This window comes from Vanessa tameamea, chromosome 2, assembly GCF_037043105.1.
Source record: "Vanessa tameamea isolate UH-Manoa-2023 chromosome 2, ilVanTame1 primary haplotype, whole genome shotgun sequence".
Lineage (NCBI taxonomy): Eukaryota > Metazoa > Arthropoda > Insecta > Lepidoptera > Nymphalidae > Vanessa > Vanessa tameamea.
In genome coordinates, this window is record NC_087310.1 from 4310485 (window position 1) to 4324945 (window position 14461).

A 14461-nucleotide genomic window follows, 5' to 3' on the forward strand; every position below is an offset into this window, starting at 1 on the left:
AATTATAAGATATAACGACAAGATAAAAATAATTTTAATAACGATATCAATGTCGGTTGTTCGGGTAAAACAGTTTTGGTATCACGTGCTATGCCTTAATTTTTTCAGATACAATCGACATGTTCATAAATTTAAATACATTAAAAAAAAAATTAATCGTGCTACCTTGGGGCTGGACATAATTTTTTTTTATTGTATTTTCACGCTCGAAATTTAAACATACATAAAAAGTATATTTCTGTCTATGTAAATGATCGTACTTGTAATCTGTAAGCTCTATAATACAGACTACGTGTTGACCTTTGTAACCTTTGAAACATTCAGAAGAACATTTTTAGATTAGCTTTTGTTTCAGTAATCTTGTTCAAACAAATTGAATAATGCTTGCGAAATTCAAAATAAGAATAAATAAATATATCTAAATAAAGAACATAGCACGAAACGGCTTTGTAATTACTTTTTCTGTTTTATTTAAATATATGTAAGTAGAAAATCAAGCGCTATTGTAACAAATCATAATTAATTTAAATTGTTATCTTTGAATGTACTAAACAAGAATGGTAATAAATACACAAATTGGAACCAGATCGAACGAACTGTTACGAATTTATATTATCAATTGACAACATACAGCAATATCTGTAAGTTAGTGTTATTTCAAGCTATATTTTATCATGACAGTGACTGTATAATGCAATGGATGTTTTGTAACGGTCCGTGATAAGTTGTTTATAGCGTGTCGGGATATTAAGAAAATATTGACTAATACAATTATTAATCGATTATATTATAGTTAGTATTTATATATAGTATAATTCCAGTGTAACATTATATTTTTTTTTATTGTTTATTTGTGTCTAACTTCGTGGTAGGGCTTCGTGCAGGCCTGTCTGGGTAGGTAAGGTATCATCCACTCATATAATCTACCGCCAAGCAGCAATACTTTGTATTGTTGTTTTCCGGGTTGAAGGTTGAGTGAACCAGTTTAACTAAAGGCGCAAGGGACGGAACAACGTCGTATAGAGATGTAATAAATCATTAAAATGTCTTACGCCACCAGTGTCTATGGGCGATGCACCTAAAATTTCGTTAAAAAAAGAACTCCACAGACATGTTCACCGTCCACCGTGTTTTGATTACAGAGTATATCAATAAAGTACAATTAAATGAATTCATATCCGAACCGATAATCAACAAATACTAAGTCCACCTTTATTTGTCATTAATAATATTAACTTATATTGAATAATATGCTTTAATAGGGCAAGATAAAAATAATTGCACTGACTTGCATTTAAATGTGAACCATGGGACTTAGTAGTCGTTGATACTAGACGACATCTACATTGATTCGGAATGTGTTATTTGTCTTCGTGGCAATATTTGATTTGTCGTTTCTTCTCGGTATAATCTACATTAAAAGGCGGTAGTTTCAGTTTTAACTAAATCATATTTAAAATGACTTAAGTGTACCTAGACAAAGATGCTTTTTATATCTGTCACTATGATTAATAAATTTAAAATTTATATTCATAACCAAATTTTTAACATCATTTTATTAATTAATGAAACATTTTGTTTTATAATAATGCGCGATCTATCTATTTTATTACATTTTAATCTAACACTACAATACTAGTTCAAATTATAAAAGTTTATATAAATTATGAAAAACATAAATAGCTAATAACAAAAAATAAAAAGTGAAAACAAATGAAAATCTATAAACTTAAGCACATTGCGTTCAATATCAAATTCGACAGAATCACAACAGAGCCATTTCGCACGTTATTTAAATATTCAAAAAGCGATCGACATTACGAAATCCGGGTGGAAATAATAACGAAATTCAATTTTCGATTCGTATTAATCTTTTGCCAACAGGAGGCCCGGAATTGGTTCTTTGATTTCTCTGCTATTGAATCCGAGTTGCGTGCTGAACGCAAATTAATCCGACAGACAATGCTGACCATGACACAGCTATGTTTGTCGAGACAACAACAAATTATTCATACTCGGTGATGGAATGTAAACAGAATATGATTGGCTATTAGCATGCAGGTTGGAAGCACCGTTACCCGAGGGACGCACCCGGTCTAGGGATCATCTCCCCACACTATTAACAAGTCGCTACTAACCTCTAACTTTGTTCCTAACGTATTCCGAACTTAATTTAATTAATTATGGTCCCCTCTTGCGAGTCCATTTCGCTAAATATTATTTCAAGAAGGGACAGAGAGATCAAAAGATCCATGAGTGTAACTCATACCACAAAATATTTATCAAAGAAAGTAAAATGGGATTATATTTGTACTCGTACGTTCGTTTGGGTTTTAAGAGACGAGGAGCGGTCGCATTTGACTGAATTTTATTGATCATTAATTATAAACGCTGACGTAAACTGGCCAACGCTGTGCGTATTAGGTTATTAAAGAGTTTATTACCGAAAATAGTTTACTCTCTGAACAGATATCAAAGATATAAAATCAAATGTCGATATAATGATTTTAAAAAGTAACCGGTTACGGGCCCCGGTCGACCATGAAAACAAATTAAGCAAAATGAAAATTGTGTGATGTTCGAATGGGTTTGAACTCGAAGCTTTCCGTTTAAATATATATGTTCTAACCGCTGAACCGTCACTGTTATATAAGGTTGTATTGTTTTAAGGATCGTTTGAGAGAAATAATTCCACTCTGATTTACGAAGTGTATGTAATGACAAATGTTTGGAACACAATTATGTCCGACTCAACATATAATAAGCATACCAAGTTCGCTAATTTGGCCCAAGATATTTTTAAATAGTTATATACCTAAGACTTCGTTGGGATTCATTCTCTCTTAGGTGAAAATGTTTCCAAAAGTTTCTGAGGTAACCGCGAATTAATATACATATGGAACGCTTTATGTATAATAATATTATATATAGATACTTAATATATATTATAAAATAATATTTATATAGCTACAGAGACTTCAAATATTTAAGTAATATTGAATGGAATAAGTTTTGTCAACTTGGGAATTCATTATTATTCTGTATTACAAATTATTCAAGCCAGTTACGTATTCAATTGAAAAACTTACACAATTCAAAATGAATTTTAATTATTTAATTAATAATGAAATCAATTTCGTAACAAGGACCTTAGTCATTTTTACCATTCGACGTAATTCGTTTAATGCGAGTCTGGCAGTTAACGAAGCAATACTGCACACATTTGCAATTTTGATTGGCGCTCTACAACCATCAACATCGACTGCAACCGTTAGGGGTCTGTTGAATTAACATTTAATCAGATCATACCTTTTGTGGAAATGTTTCATTATTGGAGTGAAACACGTTTTAATACAATTGGAATTATACATTTAATTGTTATAGATACGTTATATTAACTGAGCATTTTAGATTGTAGGTGACCATCGATTCATATTCAGAAAGTACCACTCATATTATTTGTGTACACACACTGTATATGACAAATTTATTTTATGCTAGGTGGTTAAGGTAAACGTCGTGGTATATAAATATATCGGACAAAAATCTGGCATATGTATCACTAATGTAAATTAGAGCAGCCTTTTAAAAGAAGGAGTCTTAGTCTAGACTCAGAACATTTAATGGCAGTTACTCTACATTTTTTGTTATGAATAATACACAATAATCAAAATATTATTTATTAATGTTGGTATATATATATATATATACGTTAGTCAATAAATATTAAGTCCACGCTTTTTTATTATTAATATAATCTTGTATTGAGCAATATGCCATATTTATCAAAGTTTTTTTGATATGAGCTTTAAATCTTTCAATAGGCCAAGTTAAAAATAGCTGTGGAATCTTATCATAAAAACGATTACCGCCCCAGGAAGAATGTATTAACTTTGCGAAGTCGGAAACTAGGTGTTATTAATTTACCTTAACTTTTCGTGTCCACATGTTTCTGTCGAAAAGATAATATAGCATGAATATAGCATGTATATTAAATAACGCAAAAATAAATTGATGTAAATTAAAATGCATCGTTATATTTTAATTAAAGGTAAACGAGAACCAATTTTCTACCGAGTTATCGAATCTCTCAAAATAATCCATATTATTGCACCAACTAGTTTTATCGCTAACAAGGAGTTACAGTGAGAAGTTATCTTGAGCGACACCGTTCGAAAAGTTTGAAGGCGAGTTGTCATCGTATATTAATAAAACGTCGGTCCATTTCAAGGAAAACAAGTCAACCATGCAGAATATATAAAAGTGCACGATTGTGTGCGCAAACTCATATGCAGTCTATTCCCTCACTCACATAATCTAACGGGACGAAAAATCCCACACGATTGGAAAGAGTCCAGGCAGCGTCAACGACCTTACGTGCTTTACGAGGCATGGGATTGTAAACAATTCTAACATCCAGACAGCGTGTATGGGTTTTGAAACCATGATCTCACGATTTGCGGATCCCTATGTTTAGCTCTTAGAGCAACGCGTAAAACTATAATAGTTATAAAAATTAAATTAAAACTTGTATATTCCAAAATTACAGATATTACTACAGTCATACATACAAAATGTATTAATATATTTCGTTAAGTATTGCGTAAGAGCCAATATGGCCCAGTGGTTAGAACGCGTGCATCTTAACCGATGATTTCGGGTTCAAACCCAGGCAGGCACCACTGAATTTTCATGTGCTTAATTTGTGTTTATAATTCACCTCGTGCTCGGCGGTAAAGGAAAACATCGTGAGGAAACCTGCATGTGTCTAATTTCAACGAAATTCTGCCACATGTGTATTCCACCAACCCGCATTGGAGCAGCGTGGTGGAATATGCTCCATACCTTCTCCTCAAACGGGAGAGGAGGCCTTAACCCAGCAGTGGGAAATTTACAGGCTGATTATGTTTTATTTTTATTATTTATTGCGATAAGTTATGGGTAAAATTATTGACCAAACACTATTCAAAACAGTTCAAGAATTCGTTTTATTCACTCTCGTAATAAAACTCGGTATTAAAAAAAAAGTATAAAAAATTTACATGAACCAAATGTTTAAGAACCGTTTAATTATAATCAAATATTTATTTCAAAAACATCAACAAGTTTACACCTAAGAATAAAATGACCATTTCATGCAAACATCGTTTGATTATTGCGTTAGTACATTAAAGTAATCTCCGAAATATCTCGCGGTCACTGTATTTAGATTATTCGATTTATTTTATCGATCGTAAACAAAGCTTGTAACTTCTGCCACTCGTTCAACGTTTTATGGTAAATAAGATTTTACGGTAATGGTACAGTAACGTGGGGCTTCAGAAAATCACCTGATATTATCACTTTAAATGCAAATAAAGATCATCTCCTATTTCATCTACTGTTATGATAATTTTATTAAAACTATTTTTTATAAATGTATTTGTTACGGTGGGTGTCTCGTGACATAATAATGACGTCTCTCAAGATCAATTTAATATTCCATGTCTAAATAAACAATTTCGATAACAGACACTTTAACTTCTTGTGAAGAAGAAAAGCGTTAAATTTATTTGAATCCTGTTATCGTTTTAATTTATTTGTTTAAACGTTGGATATAATAACGATATATACATAAATACATGGTAAAAACAATGATTAAAGTAGCTCACGACATCGGAACTGATTATAAAGTGAGGACAATGACATCATTCCGCGAAATTCCGAAAAAGGCCCGAATAATCCAAAAAGCCGACAAATAGGTTGACGAGACACTTATGAACCGTTAGGAACCTTTGTGATGGCAATTTAAAACCCGGATATAAGAAGTAGCTTTGCTAATGCAGGACCAAGTGAAGGACTGAAATAAAAAAAGATCTATCTATGACGTATTGGTGTTTGTGCGATCTGCAGTTTTGACGACGCGGACAATGTTTATAACGGTCATCAAAAGAGCTAATTCAGCTATGAAAAGTTTTACACATCAAAACAGCCATATTTGCTTGCTGGAGCTGAGAAATCAAAATTTCATACCTAATAAATAAATAAATATAAATAAATATTGGACAACATCACATACATTACTCTGACCCCAATGTAAGTAGCTAAAGCACTTGTGTTATGGAAAATCAGAAGTAACGACGGTACCACAAACACCCAGACCCAAGACTTTTTCTACATCGACTCGGCCGGGAATCGAACCCGAGACCTCGGAGTGGCGTACCCATGAAAACCGGTGTACACACTACTCGACCACGGAGGTCGTCATATACCTAATGGATAGTGCATATTGAAAATATATTGCGCAAATGACAAATAAACAATACTGTGTTCATCCATTGGTACAAATCTAGACGAGCTATTATTCTTTATATGAATGTATACGTTTTACATGAAACATATAATTTTGCATTAAAAACATGTAAAAATCTAGCAAATTGGTAGCACCGCAGGGGCATGTTTGTAAAGAGGGATTAATAAAGGTATCAAATATATAGATTAGCTTATAGCTTGTTTTTAAAGTAAAAATGCTAAGCAAAGAAACGGTATTTCAATTTAATCGAAAATCATTATCGTACGTTAACATTGTGCTGTCAAAAACATAGTACATGTATATCACAGCCATGCGGAATGCTCGTAATAAAGCTCGCAACAATTCTCCATTGAAACAATTCCTATTTTTGAGAGAAAAAAATGAGTTAGGATTGCTGTCACTAGAAACGTTCAGACGAAATTCGAGGCATTGAAAAATATTGCTTTAATCGGATCTCAACTGGCCGAGTATTTCGAACAGCAAACTGCGTAAAATAAAAAGAACATCTGTTCCCTTCGCAATTATGAGCACCTAGCTGTATTATGTTGAACTTAGAAACGTAAAGAATTTATTCGAGTTATTTTAATAACCACATCTTCGTAATTCGAATTCTAATCGAGTTTTAAATTGCAGCCATTCTTGTCTACTGCGCTCGGATCGGACTCGAGCTGAACGCCTGAACTTTCGTCTCTCATCTACGGTCCCTTTCCTCGTTAGCTTCTCCTTAAAACTTCGTCGACAACTTCGACAGCAAGTTTTTTAACTCGCCTCCAACTCGATTCTCGTGATTAATTAATTCGATTGTATGTAAAGTTATTTGCGGCTGATCGCTAGCAGTGATGTCCATTATTTCATGATTTAGGTCGAGGGTTAGGGTCGTTTCTGCTCGGTCATTGCTTAACAGACTTGTTACATTTCATTATAATTTTCGCCTTTTATTTCTTGAAGGTTTCTGTTTCTGAAAGGTTGCTGGTAAAATACGGTATAAAAATCTAAATTACTAAGATTTTTTAATAAAAATTACTGCGTTTTAATAAAATAATTTCTGTCACTTCTTGTTTTATTTCTATTTAGTTTTTATTAATTAAAATATTTTACACAAAGATTATAATCAATTCGAGTTAAGGCTTGTATCGACTAAGCACGCTTAATCTAGTGATGTTCTACCGGTCGTAAAATATAAGTATGGCGTTTTATTTCCACGAGTCGACTTGTGGCTTTCTTGGCACGCAATGTAATTTAATTAAGACACGATAAAACACCTTGGCTGAGCGCGGTGGCACTTAAAACGGCTTTAATTCACAGCTCTTGATGAACTTCCCACGTGTGGATCGCTAATGGGTGAATTATTCACCAAATGACGTTGTTATTGCGTCTGGAGATTTGCGGTTGTTCCTTCATTACAGTCTATAGCTGAATACCATCGTATTAAAATAAACCTCAATATTTATGCCAAAAATTAAATATGTCAACCTAAAAACATTAATAAAAAAGGTATTAGTCTTTTCAAGATTATATAGGCGATAAAAAGCGGAGCTAATACTTGTTGACTTTCAAGTAGGATGTTATTACATAAATTCAATTGTAGTTAACTAACATAATTATACTAAGTATTTAAAATCTTAAAACTACTGATTTATTTTATTGGTGGTTTTACATTCCGAATCGATGGTTGTTCTAAGGTTAATAAGGTTCTGTAAAATGACGATGTCAAAATACTTGTAAAAGTTACTCGGTAAAAGCTAAAAGTACTCGACAGATTTATTTAATACATCACGTATGGGGGAGGCTAACATAGCAAAAAGTAATAAATTGTTTTCTTTACACCGACAATGTTCTACGAACAATTGCATCTAAGATATTGTGATGACGCCCAAACAATATAGTGTTAATGTCGTAGAATTAAAAAGTCAGTGGTGCAAAAATGTTTTAACACTCTCTTAATATTTTAAAATAATAAGACCTTTTCAACTTAAGTACAAATTTGTGAACATTGTTTTCAGTTGCATTTCAAAACCCATATGCACAAAGGAAATTCTTTCAAGGTTTAACACGTACAAAAATATTTATATTGAATAAAAATATACCACTCGGAATATTTCTTTATAGAAATAATATTAAGATTTCTGTGTGGATATTTTTATTCTTAAATTGAACCGCACGCTCGATTTGTTTGTGTATTTTTAAAAGACCTTTTCATCGACCCCTTTGGTTCCTACAAATAAGTACCAATGAAGGGTAATATACTTCAATTTTAAGTTGATGATATTTTTAGAATTAATTTCAGTTTTGATGTATCGTATTTTTATTGATATGATTTTCTGCGTGTAATCGTTTATGGTAAGGTATTTACAAACATGTAGGATATTTTTAAAAACAGGAAAATGTGAGGTAATTTATAATATGACTCGTAATACTTTTTTCATATAATAATACCTCAAAAGCAAAAGCTTAATAAAATACAAAATAGTAGCGACAGAATTTTAAAAAGAATAATAAATACGCATTTTATCATTATATTAACAAGAGTCGAATCACTCAATATATTATTTGTTCGTGAAAATTATAAAAGTCATCACGCAGCCTTAACCTATATTTTCATTATAAGTTTTTAAATAATGTTATATAATTCCAAATAGACAAATATTTACACACACTCACATATAAGCACGTCATATACGCCAACCATTAATAGTACGTATAATCTTTTTCTTTAATAACTTCTTAGTTTCATTTTGTAATAAAAATGATCAATTCGAGGTAAGCTTTAAATATTCCAACATAATTTTCATTACAAAATATTTTTTTCGCAGAAATTCAAGTTCAAATTATGCGTCACAATGAGTTATTTATATTTTAATATAATATTTTTAATATAAATGTTTTTAATCAAAATTTTGAAATAAGGTTTATTAAAAATAGTTAAGTGGTTATTAAAGAAATTTTACAAATTAAATGTTTAAATTTGTACAATATTCTATAATTTTTTTATTGAAACACTTTAAATTTAATATTCACCTAATTCTGATTACACATGTACTGCCAGTAAATTTCCTACTGATGTGCTAAGGGCTCCTTTCCCTTTGAGAAGAAGGTTAGGTTAGGTAGAGCTTATTGATTACACATGTACTGCCAGTAAATTTCCTATTGTTGGGCTAAGGGCTCCTTTCCCTTTGAGAAGAAGGTTAGGTTAGGTAGAGCATATTCCACCACGTTGCTCCAATGCGGGAAATTCGTTGAAATTAGGCTTATGCCGGTTTTCTCACGATGTTTATCTTCGCTGCCAAGCACTAGATGAATTATAAACACAAATAATCACAAAAAAATTGTGGTGCTGGCCGGAGTTTGAGCCCGTAATCATCAGTTAAGATGTACGCGTTCTAACCACTGGATCATCTCGGCTCTCACTCTCTAAGTAATTGACATTTTTTAAAGCTGCTTCTGACTTGGAATATAGGTTGTAGTAAAAAGGACCACCATAAACCCCCTAATGTTTGTTTTTAAATTTTAGTTTCTTTTATAAATTTTAATAGTATTGTTAATAATCGTATAAAATATATTATTATAAGCGTTTTATGTACATTTTTCACAAATGAAAAACTCTTGATTATTTCTATAGAAAACTTATAACGGCAGCGGAAACTAAATAAAGGATGCAACTTTTGCAATAAAAGGAAAGTGTCTGCCTTGTATCCTATTTTATATTGTCAGAGCGATTGCGGAATGGGCTGTCATTAGATTTCACACCGTGTTTAAGTGCTTATAATCTCTTGTACAACTTAATATTTCAAAACTAAGAAACCTCGAAAAGGCAACGGCTTTAATTGAAAAAATATCTTTTTAATTTTAGGGGGTGATGGGGAGGGGAGTGTTATGTAGGATTTTTACCTATTCAAAGCCATGCGTTGACACTCCTCAACGCAGATCAGCGCGACTGGATCGTTTACATATTAGCATCCATTACTCCACCCATGCCTTGTTCCGCTCGTGGCTTAGTGAAGCTCTTCTCAAGAAGCGAGCGAGATCCGTCCCCCCTATACCTTGCTAGTGAATACAGTAGTTCAATGCCTTTATTAAATCGTAGTAAGCATTTTGGAAAAGATATAAAAAATAAATCTGCATATGGAAAGAAATGTGGACACCTCAAAATTGCAGCAATACATTTCCTAATACTTTCCCTAAAAAGTCTTTGCCCAATAGTGGGATATTAAAAACGTACTATTAAAATAGAAACACGAAAGATATGAATCACAAATAACCAATTTGTAAGCTCGACATAATAGTACACGTATAAAATATTGCGAATTGTGCTAATTTATAAATGTAAGAGATTTTGTCAAACACACTTTAGGACATTTGCATGTATGAATGAAGCATGAGCAAGGGTCGTTTGGCCGACCGCCAATATAACTGCCAAATACGAGTATATTATAATATCTTTTATTCAGTAAATTCAAACTTTTCGCAGCATAAATCTACAGCTACACGAAACCCTCATGAAAATGTAATGAGGAAGAACTATTTATGGCTAATCCTTTCGAAATAAACTTCTGGTGCGATGTCCGTCTGAATTTCTACGCATGGCCGTTGTAAGAAAGTGTCTGTAAAATGTTTGTAGCGAAAAGCGATGAATGAGCAGGACAGATTGCTTGATACTATTAGTGATAGAAAGAGAGAGTTGAAAGACAGACGAATGAGGTACGATAGAGTAGATTTTTGAATTGCAAATGGGGGAAATGAATCTGCCGCCGACTTGGTCGACTCCACCACCCTGGGCCCGGACTTCTTCCGTTTATAATCATCCTTAATAACGCGGGAGTGCTTTAATGAATTTATTTTGTGATCAAAGCGAGAAGCTAACTCGAGAAGCGAATGTATTAATTTTAACTTAAGAATGTAGAAGTACTGATTTTTGTAATTATTAACTCCCTATTTGTAATTACTGCAGAAGGTTTGGAAACCCGAACAAAAAGGCCGACTTTATTGATTTTAGATGGATATTCTGGATCCTTCTAGAAAACATATATTACGTATGTGTCTGAAGATCGTACATTCATAAGTTTATTTTATGAATGCAGACAGCCAATTAACCACGTGTCAATACAAAAAATATATTTATTGGAAATACTTATATCATCTTTACGCCAATTACCGTGAGATAGTATGTCATTTGTGAACATAGTTTCAACTCGTTTCCTGTTAATATCTGTTGAATAATATAATAATACAAATAAATATGTTTCATCTGAAATGTCAAATGTAAATTCAACGAAGAAGACTTTTAAAGATAAAAGAACTTCATGCAGATTATATGAATATTTAACGTAGGTAATGTATTATTCCGTTTTCAACGCAACACTTTAGTACAAACTCAAAAACGTATACAACCACATCCAACAGGTCAAGGTATAGTGGTTTTACCGGTAAAGTGAAATATATAAATATAAATAAACCCTTATAACACTAACGAAAAGTTTATGTGGACAAAATCCATCAAGTCAATTATGACGCATTTAATTATAAATTAATAAAAATATCGACTTTTATCTGAATATATGTTTCGAATAAAAACTTTAAAATGTTCAATGCCAGCAGAATTGAGAGGACATACAATAAAACTAGGCCATAAACAGTATTCATAAGTAAAATAGAACTCGACCGAACACACATGAAAATTATATTTACAGAAAAATTTGGAAGTTCTTTTTTTGAAGTCGCTTATTAATAACGATAAAATATTTTACAAACAACAATTGTCATTTCAAAATGAAACAAATTCTTGTGTACACAAATTTAATTCAATATACACTTCAATAAAAATGTATATGGATTTAATAAAATTCAGACAACGACTGAAAATTCTTATCTCAATAACTTTATTGCTACAGGACCGTTAATTGAATAGAAACATTTTATCGTATTGATTTTTATTATTTTATTTACAGAATTCATTTAATAATATTAACAATTATTGCATCGAGTTGTTTAAATTTATAATTTTAAATAGTAGATTGATGAAAAAATTCAGAAATAAGTATAGAAAAAAAATGTTTAAAAATTCATATTGTTTTGAGTTACAGAGTAATATTGATGGCGCATTGGCACATGTAAGGAATTGTTAATATTTCGCCCAGTGCCAATGTCCATGGGTGGTAACCACATACCATCAGGTGGCTCATTTGCCGGTCCCAATACATCATATAAAAGGTGTGTATACTTATGAACGCGCGTTAAAATTTCTATTTCTTCGGCGTAATGAAAGATAGTTCTTAATTGCATGCAAATAATTTTTTACAGTAAAAAAATTGATCATCATTTTTTTCATAATGGGCCAAAAGAAGTATAACTTCAGAAAATATTTTATTTTTATGTTTACATATTTATATGGTCACTCTACGAACATTAATGTTATTAAACAAAAGGAAAATATTTCTAATTTATATAGAAAATTCTCAAAATGAGCACCTGTTGGTGCAGATCTCATCACGGTACGATGCACACGGATGGTTAAAATTTAATCCAACCCGAAACATTCCACCACAGATTGCATTCCTTGCAGGGGACCGACGCTGATGAATACGAGTTACAAGGTATAGAAATTTCTCGAATTCTATGTTCTAGTTTAAAATGATGTAACTTTTATATTATTCTGGATCCTATTTATGACACAATATATTTATTTAAAGAGAGTATTATTATAAATTTGTAATTGTATATATAATTATAAGAGAATTTTTTAAATATTTCTCGAGAAATTTCCAGAAATCAAAGTAATTATAATATGTTTTTAAACTTAAGTCATGAGCGTTTGTATATCTAATAACTAGCTAACATATAATATCATATATGTTATCCTACTATTCTGTTATTATATTCTCGAATTAATCGTATTGAAATTAAATTATTAACATTGTAGAACTTTATATAGTTAATTAAAGTAATAAAACGATTAATCAATTTGTATTAAATTTAAGATTAATAATATATTTGAATATATATGCTTATAAATTTATGAATATAATTTATTCATAAAATATTATGGGCTCATTAGATTCAACCTCGTCGTAATACTCATTGCTAGAGTTTATTTTATAACGGTTTTTATTTTCTAATTGCTTTATTACGAATTATTTTATATTCAATAATAAAATCGTGTTACGACTTTCAACCCTTGTGTGATAAACTGTGATATGTATATAACTTATAATTATTTTTTGTTACTATTATAAAATGTTCTTTTAAATTTTTCCTTTTTTTTTTTACTTAAATTATGATTTTGGTGAAAATTTCTGACATAAATCAGCGTTCAATAGGTAGAAATCAGTATTATGAATTAAAGTAACAAAAATAAATAAACGCGACATTGTGAGGAGTTCCAGATGTGAGGTAGAATTAAATAAATATTATTTTCCATTTATTAATAACCAATTTTTTACAAACATTTTCTCTTTTAAATACTTTTTTAATTTTGCGTGGCTAAGATCAAGTTGAGTAGATATACATAAAAAAAAAAATTATCGACCAAAGCGACAGCAATTTTTTTAAATTATATGTTATGACGCTTCAAACAAGAACATGTTATAAAAATTAATAAGTAATTAAACCATCAAGATTATGATCAAATAGAAAACCTCGTAAATTCAAATCGTGTTTATTAAAAGAAAAATACAAATATACCGGAGTGAAACTAACCCAAACACCTGACTATTGATATATATTTAATAAATATAATAATATACTTACTAAATATAATTTTAAAATGACTGACATACAATGTCTAAGTCGGAGTCGAGGTGAAATTTTGCACAGGAATTCCTTATGGTGAGCACTGAAAGAGAATTACTCAAAACTTAAAAGGCTTTACACGGAGAAATAAAGTTTGTATGGAAATTGTCATTATGAAATATATATAAATTGTTATTTAAGCTTAAATTAATGAGTTAAAATTAGACGATAGATTTTTTGCAAAATTAGCACCCTATAGGGTGAAAATTAGAATTAAAGTTTGTATGGAAATCATTTTTGAAAGTTCTATATATGCAAATTAAGATTTCGGCTTCTGTTTATGAGTAAAATATATCTGATAATGCGTTTCTGCAAATGCATCAAATTTGTATTAAAAATCGTCTTTTTTATGTTTAAAGTATGGTATGAAGTAGTATCGTATTA